The 9,070-nt window shown below is 36.3% G+C and overlaps 1 long non-coding RNA gene across 1 annotated transcript; it reads right to left on the reverse strand.

Moving 5' to 3' along the window:
- Positions 1-4,661: 4,661 nt before the first annotated feature.
- Positions 4,662-5,332, reverse strand: LOC306841519. The gene is made up of 5 exons (XR_013781538.1): positions 5,240-5,332; positions 5,130-5,145; positions 4,948-5,015; positions 4,815-4,865; positions 4,662-4,726 (listed from the first exon to the last, which is right to left on the reverse strand). It is a non-coding gene; the product is annotated as an uncharacterized lncRNA (long non-coding RNA).
- Positions 5,333-9,070: the final 3,738 nt, after the last annotated feature.

The following is a 9,070-nucleotide window of genomic DNA, read 5'->3' on the forward strand; positions in this document are numbered from 1 at the left end:
CTCTGTGGAAACACGAACGTCTGCTTCCTCTTCTTGTCTATCAAAATGTGCTGCAGCAAGTGATCGAAATAAAAGGGGTGGAGAGCAGGGGGAGGTTCCTCTAAACAAGTGGGCCGAAGACACAGTATAATCTGGATTGATATGAGGATACGCAACAAGAAAAAAAAGGGCAAATCTGAAAAACATCACTTAGAATACTCATAATGAAAGTAATTAAATATCATTGATCGGATACAGCTATGTGACCTAACATAAATAAAGATTTTCATGTATGAGTAATCGCTACAAGTCTTTTATCAAATAAGCATTATTAGGTGAATTACATTGTATTCATTCAAGCTAACAAATAATATTGAAACTACTGCAGGCTGTGGTATCTCAGCTACATGTGTAAAAATGTCTGTTCAATGTCCATATCTAATCTCAAAGCAGGAAGAATTGAGCCACATCCTGTAGTGAGAAGTTTTCTATCATTAAATATTAGTTTCACACAAGACACGAGCTATTAAAGAGTATGTATGTATGCATGTATGTATGTATGTATGTATGTATGTATGCATGTATGTATGTATGCATGTATGTATGTATTTATGTATGCATGTATGTATCTATGTACGTATGAATGAATGTATGTATGTATCTATGTATGTATGTATGTATTTATGTATGTATCTATGTACGTATGAATGAATGTATGTATGTATGCATGTATGTATGCATGTATGTATCTATGTATGTATGTATGTATGTATGTATGTATGTATGTATGTATGTATCTATGTACGTATGAATGAATGTATGTATGCATGTATCTATGTATGTATGTATGTATGTATTTATGTATGTATGTATGCATGTATGTATGTATGTATTTATGTATGCATGTATGTATCTATGTACGTATGAATGAATGTATGTATGTATGTATCTATGTATGTATGTATTTATGTATGTATGTATCTATGTACGTATGAATGAATGTATGTATGCATGTATGTATGCATGTATGTATCTATGTATGTATGTATGTATGTATTTATGTATGTATGTATCTATGTACGTATGAATGAATGTATGTATGTATGCATGTATGTATGCATGTATGTATCTATGTATGTATGTATTTATGTATGTATGTATGTATCTATGTACGTATAAATGAATGTATGTATGCATGTATCTATGTATGTATGTATGTATGTATGTATTTATGTATGTATGTATGTATGTATGTATGTATGTACGTATGAATGAATGTATGTATGTATGCATGTATCTATGTATGTGTGTATGCATATATGTATCTATGTATGTATGTTTGTTTGCATGTATGTATGTATCTATGCATGTATGTATCTATGTATGTATGTATGCATGCATGCATGTATGTATGCATGTATGTATGTATGTATGTATGCATGTATGTATGTATGTATTTATGTTTGTTTGCATGTATGTATGTATCTATGCATGTATGTATCTATGTATGTATGTATGCATGCATGCATGTATGTATGCATGTATGTATCTATGTATGTATGTTTGTTTGCATGTATGTATGTATCTATACATGTATGTATCTATGTATGTATGCATGCATGTATGTATGTATGCATGCATGCATATATGTATGTATGTATGTATCAATGTATGTATGCATGCATACATGCATGCATATATGTATGTATGTATGTATGTATGTATGTATGTATGTATGTATGTATGTATGTATGTATGTATGTATGTGTGTAATTTAAGGGGTTTGGAACTTAAACGCCATACAGGCTTCGACACTTTCTGGGCGCAGCTGTCTTTTGACCCCGGTGCAGCTGGTGCTTCTCTAGTGTGACATTTTTTCTTCACTTTAAGTGTTAAAAAAAACCAGTCCGTTTGAGCTCTTTACACAACAGAATGTGTGTCACAGTGTTTTCATGATCATGTGTGCGATTTCCTGCATCTTAAGACTTCTTGTGCATCAGCAAGCATATCTAAACAAAATAGAAAGTGAAAAAACACAGAATCAAGATTAAGACAAACTCTGTCAAACGTCTGTTATAAATGTTTCTGTTAAACAGGAAATATCTGTCTATTTGTGCACGTACAATTCTACAGATCAATTAGCTTACACTTTTCTACGAAGCATCAGACATCATACAGTAGGTACAACACAAGCAAGGATCTAGAGAGGAGGCAGTGCACAGAGACAAAGCACATCACATAGCTGATCTTAGGAGTTCTCATAAGCGTCAAAACCATCCTAAACATCATCATCATCTTCATTAAGGAAGTTTAATAAGCATTTTTTTATGGCTGTTGTTTTTCTTTTAGTGCACGTTTTAAGACTTAACAACTAATTTAGATTTGATATTTTACTTTTACCAAACAATTGAATCTTTATTGTAGGACTTTGACATTTTCATTTTGCCATAAACTGTTATGACTTATTGTACTTGGCCTTAGTAGCAAAACATAGCAGCCATGACTAAATACAACCAACAAAAGACAAATTCTTTGATGAGGTTTCTGTAGCGTCGCTTTGACAATGCTGTTAACCTCACTTGCTTTTCTTACAAATATAAAGAAAGATGGTAGATCCCAGCTTGATCTGAAGGCAACTGGACTTTGTTGAAAATCTAGAAAATATTTCACCTCCTTTTCGAGAGGCTTCTTCAGTTCTAAACTACATAACTGGTGGACAGAGCTGGACGTTTAAGCCTTTGTTAATTATCAAAGATGGTGAAATCAAAGTCGTTGAGCTAGTTTCGCCTTGAGTGGTTAACACCCCTGGTTGTCTGTGAGGTGTTGGGGTCACATGTTCTAAGTTGAGACTGATGGTGCATTTCAGATCTGCGAATTACATCTCATCTCATGATTTAGTTGGCCGAAAACCACTATAGTAACAGCATAAACATCAATGCTGAAGCACGTAGTAGCCATGTTGGATTTTAAGTCAGACCACTGAAGGTGGGTGTTCTCGGTGACGTGTCAGACTGGCACTCTCACTTCGGAAATCAAACTGAACACTCTGTGAGGCTTCAGTTCTTTAAAGAGAGAATTCATAACAGCGTTGCAGGATGGTGATAGATGGTCTGCAATGTGGGACAGGACACACGCATGTTCTATTCAACATGTCTTATGTGAGACCTGTAACATTAAGACACGCCAAGAACTCTTTCAAACCCTTTCTTTCTCTGATCCTTTCACATTTACTGTTTACAGCTTTATCCATTACCTTATATTTAGCCTCTTTGTAATCAGCCTGTTTATGACCAAACTCTATATTGGATTAACTGTGACTCTATGAGCTATCATGTGTTGTTATAAGCATGTTCACCAAAGTAAATCTAGACTATTAGTTTGGTTACTTTGCAGGGTTGTTGGTGAAAACTATGTATAAAACAATCACCTATCTTGTAAATGTAACATTTAATTGTCTTTGTTTTGACAGTTTTATAATATATATTTAAAAAATACTTCCATTTATTGACTTTTTTTGTTGTCTCTGGGCTTTTAGGGTTCCTGAACCAAAAGCTGAACTTCTGCTACTAGGTAAATGAGTAACATTTTCATGTTTGCTGACCTTTTTTTCTTTCAAAATGAGAAGTGAGAGAAGTGGCACTGGTCAGTGAGTCAGTCAAGAAGCAGAACAGAGATGTCCCGACACACCCAAATCCCTCGTAGCCTTTCAAAAAGATCCAAAACATCGACTGCATTTCATCAACAACGTCTTTATTTCCTGTTTGATCATTTTCACATCAACCACATTTACTCCAATAAAACACATCTTCTTAGGCTGACAATACTAAACAGGTACCATTTCATTAGAGAGAATATTTATTATGAAACAACATGTGAGGTCAAGCAATTTGAAAATTGGTGAAATATTATAATCTGCAGAGAAATCTTCCAAATTGGAAACTATTACATGAACTCACTGACGCTTTTACAATGAAATGTAACCACAGGAACCACTCTGCAGCTCTTTACTGAAAGTAAAACCACATGGCTCCACCAAGTGGCTAAAAATGTCCACACGTTCATTTGAACAGCCTTCAACAGTACTGACAGCTCTCCCTTCAAGGTAAAACAAGGAACTACCCATGACATGAAGCCAGCTATAACACAATGGACCAGAACATGCACGTATATGCACAGTATTATAATGCTGTAAAACTTTTTTTGTTTTAAAAAAAACTCTCATCAGTGGTTTGAATTCGGACTGCAGTACCCATTTCAAACACTAGGTATCATTGTTACATATTGCTTCTTTAATATATTTAAAAGAAGCACCCTGAATGCATAAACATGACATGTTGAGTCGCCTGAGCTTCGAGCGATTTGTTGATGATGATTCAGCTCTTTCATGAACCTTCAACAAAATCAGATAAAGCTGTGAGGAAAAAAGGACAAATTAAACAGTTGAAAAAGTGAATAAATTATGGGAGCTCTTTACTTTCAAATAAACTTCCAACTGTGCAGCCGGTGTCTATAATGAGAGTAACGTAACAACCCATGAACTTCTTGATTGATTTGACCTCAGATGGTCAAACTTGACTCCATCTTCTAAGTGGGATAACCTCACCTCACAAACCCCCCTCATCACACCTAATAATATCAGAACAGGATTTCTTTAGACATACCTTGCACTCACTGTGAGTGTCTTATAAAGGCACTTAGGGATGAGCAGACCAAGCTGTGACATTGAGATAATCATGTGATGGGTCATCTGAAATAAGAATATTGAATGACTTGAGTTTTAATCTCTGAATTACCCCCCAAAAAAAGCCCCTAATAAAAAAAAAAAAATGCATCACCTGTCTGAGTGTTTTCAGGAGCATTAAGTGTTTCGTAGACGCAGCCATCACCTTCAAATCAGAGAGAAACTCTTTGAGCGTTAATGATGAGAAAGAGTGAGAACTAGATTTCAGGATCAGATTGAAGACTGACCGTGCGAAAGAGACGAGTAAACATCAAGCTGAGTTTCATCTTGGTTGGCCGTCTGAGATTCTTGGTGCCTTAAACATGTATGAAGAGAAGTACATTAGCTGTAACCCACAGACTAGCATGAGTCAATAAACATGCTAATGATGTAGCTGCTAAAGTGTTCAATGAGAGAAGGGTTTACTTACCTGTTAAAGCGTGAAGCTGTAAGAAAGAGAAGTATTGAATCAATGATCTAGATTGTGAGTTAAAATAATAATTACCATGTAATCTTGCAAAATAATGATTTTTTTTTTACCTTTGGACTTTTTGTAGCAAACCAGCGAGATCAGCAGCAGAGTAACCAAGACTATTCCAATAACTGGTCTAACCACAAGAGGTGAGGAGGTGTACTCTGCAGTATTAAACAAACGGTTAGGAAGTCAATGAGGACGCAGTCATTCAATGCGTATCTGATGGTTTGTGGGAGTGTGTTAAATTAGTCCAATTAACAAGTGTGGAAATAAATACCAAAGTCCTGATTGTGCTGTCAGAATTTAAGGTAAAAACATGGACATGGTTTTCCTTTACCACCATTAGGAAGCTGGTAACAACTCGCTAACACTTCATCAGGACAGGTGACATGTTAGCTAGAAGCTCTTTCAGTGATGTACAAGATGCATACAGCAAATAAAAACCCTAAATGACTCGCTGTGTTTTAAAATCTGCAAACTGGGTAAAAAAAACAACAACATAAAAATACAGTTCTGCAAGATTCACTTGACTCTGCACTCTGCAGGTTGGAAAAATTACAATGTCAGAAAAAAACATTCCTACTTATGCAAAATGGGAGTTTGTTTCTTTTAAATGTTGGATAGAAATGTTGTATTAAATTCAAACGATCAAGTACATTTGATTTTAAGTCAAAGGAATTTCTATTGAACTAACTCTCTGAACAAAATAAATGATAAACATCCTCAGAGAATTTGACTCAACAGCAACAACACCAATAAAAAAGAATATATGAAACTTTAAACCCTCTGCAGAAGATATAAGTCGAGCAATAATTGTGTCTTCTGTGCTTTTACTTTGCTTTAGCAGGTCACTGTTACACGATACAGATCTGGATGCCGACATCTCGCTGACTATATTGTGAACGGTGCAGTTGAACTCTGTGTCTCCATCCTCTGTCCTCAGGTTGTATTGCAGCCTGGAGCCTTTTCTGATTTCGTTCCCTACAGTCCATTTGTAGCTGACATCAATATCAGAGTTCACACTGCACTGGAGCAAAACTGCACATGAGTTGGTGGAGGATTGCCAGGTGGAGTTTCCAGTCAGGCTAGGCTGTTGTGTTATAGAATCTAGTGAGAGAGAGAGAGAAAGAGAGAGAGAGAGAGAAGTTAAGACACTAATGTTGTTACAGACGTTAACAGCATTGGATTGATGCTTGTTGGAGATATTTTATTGTGTGTGAGAATGAAAAGTGGTTTTGATTCGGAAAGAGTACTGATTAAGGATTTGAAATAAAAAAGTCAAAAGTCATATCCTACCATGAACTTTCAGAGTGACTGTGACACTGGGCCTTTGTGTTTCTCCAGCTGAGAGAAAACTGAATTCACCAGAATCCTTCAGAGTCAGATCTTTCACTGTTAAACTCAAGCTTTTGGGGTCCAGTTTTAATCGGCCCTTAAATTGTTTTTCATCAACATTGTTATCTTTGTCTGCAATCACTGACTTTCCAAATTTCCACTTTGCGTCAGTGACTCCTTCAGTTGGTAAGCACGATGACAACTCCACTGTGTCCCCGACTTTTCTATGGAGGACATGTTGACAACTGAGAGCCTGCACATCTGAAACACAAGAGCACATTTCAATTACTAGTTTTTGTCGGGGCCAAATTGACCTTGATATAGTGACTCACCTGAGAGAGAGAGACGAGGGGAAAGGACACAGTTTTGGGGAGCTGGGTGACATGAAGTGATGATGAAAACTTGTAACTAACACACGTTAGCTTTAACGTTTCAGAAATGTTCATCTCTGTCATTCCTTTTATCTGAGAATGAGTGGGCACCCTGTTATACTGCGGGAAGCTAGTGGTTTAAGAGCTTCTGCTTCTGATTTTCAAATGGTAGAGACCGATGTCTGTTGATTTCTCAGGTTATGTTTAATAGAAATGAACAAGACAGAGTAGAAAAACATTCCTTCAGGTTCTACAGTGTGGCTGATCAATCTATCCAGGTACCTCAGACGTGTGATGTTTTCAGCTCCACTGTCTCTCTTCACACCTTTCTGTGTTACTCTATTTTCTCTTTGCTGTTCTTTTTCATGTTTCATGAATAATTGCATCTTGGATGTGGAGGCCATGTGGTTGATTAGATCGTATCGGAGGCAATTCAGAACCATTGGGTAGGTTATGTGACTTATCAGTCTCTTCACAGCGTGACCATCCTTTGATTAAGGCACAAGACAAGCATCTTGTGTTTACTGTATCTTCTTTAAAAGTACGAGTAATAAAAGTAAACTATGCTCTTTCCTTTTTGTACATTTATTTCTATTTGGCAAAGGACGGAAAGTTAAACGTAGAGACACTGCTAAAGAAAAACATCACGCCGCTTTAAAGTACCACAATAAGGAACACACTGTATGTTGCATTGAACTCGACCTCAGAGAAAGTAAACGGACAATATCAGGCGAACATTTTTCTTCACCTCTTCTCTGTTACTGGGTGACTGTGAATGGTTCCCATGATTATGTAAAGCTTACCAACACAACAACACAATAAGTAAGGTCCTTTACCTGCTTTTTGTAAACATAACGATGAGCATGGTTAATGTTAACAGACAAACAGTAAGGTCCTTTACCTGCTTTTGTAAAGTGTCTTGAGATAACGCCTGTTATGAATTAACGCTATATAAATAAAGATTGATTGATTGATTTAATTCATATAAAACTGCATCTTAACTGTCTCTGTTTTTAAACTCCATTACAGTAAAGCCATCTAGCCTCTAACAGACAGGTACAGTATACATACCATCCAGGCAGACCTCCAACAGCAGCAGAGCACTGAATGTAAAAAAGGCCTTCAAATATCGACTGTGATAACCGGCCATCTCTGCAGGGAGGAACGTCTGTTTCCTCTTCTTGTCTATTAAATGCCTCTGAAGACAGGAAGCAGAGCGTGCAGTCTCATTAGATACGTTGTTATTATTAGCAGAGCTGAATGAGGTTAAACATTTTATTTCAATGCTTCCTGTTCCTCTATATGTGGAAGCGGTTTGATGCAAATTCACGACAATAGGCGTCAAGGGGTTAAGAAAAAGAAAGGACGTTTTTAATGTAAAAATAGTCATTGTGTTTTGTTTTGGTTGAAAACATAATGTTTTAAGTCATTGAGTTATTCTTAAGATTTATCAGAAGTTATTCACATAAAGGAGTTGTTGCTAGTCATGCTAAGCTAACGTTAGCACATGCCTCTCAAATTGTCAAAAACTTGAGACTAAAACTCATCAAAGTAGAATCTGAGTCCCCAAAAGCTCATGGATTATATTTGGACACACGGTGGCAGTGTTGCCTCAAACAAGAGACCCGATAGCAGCGCCAGACAGATCAGCAGTACTGCCAAAGAAGCCTTTAAAGACCTCCCGTTCACCTGGACCTCCTGTTTGATAGTTTGAAACATCATATGAACATTAGCTTAGCATTAGCTTTAAACTGTGTTTATTCTAAACTATCAACAAATGAAAACCATTAACTGGATATGTAGGCTCCAAAATGTGTGATTTTTTTGGTGATCAAATGCTTTGATTTTTAATAATGGAGTAAATAATGAAATCATGCGTCTTCCATTCTGCCTTTGCATGCAAAAGTAGACATGTTTGTTTATTCTATTACACACAGGGGGATGACAAACTGAATTTAAAGCTAAATATTAAAAGTCGACTTAATAGTAGTTAACTGCTCTGACAATGTAAAAGCTTATTCTTCTACATTAAATCCTCCATGAGTCATAAAACATAATTAAAAAAAAAAAAAAAACACCCAAGATAACGAGGCTTCACTTGTTGGTGTAAGATAAGAAAACTCCACTTTCCTTTCACAGCTCTAAAATGTGTTGCTGGCTGGATGTTTAGACGCTTACATCAGAATGAAC

Source organism: Symphodus melops, assembly GCF_947650265.1.
Source record: "Symphodus melops genome assembly, chromosome: 20".
NCBI classification, from domain to species: domain Eukaryota; kingdom Metazoa; phylum Chordata; class Actinopteri; order Labriformes; family Labridae; genus Symphodus; species Symphodus melops.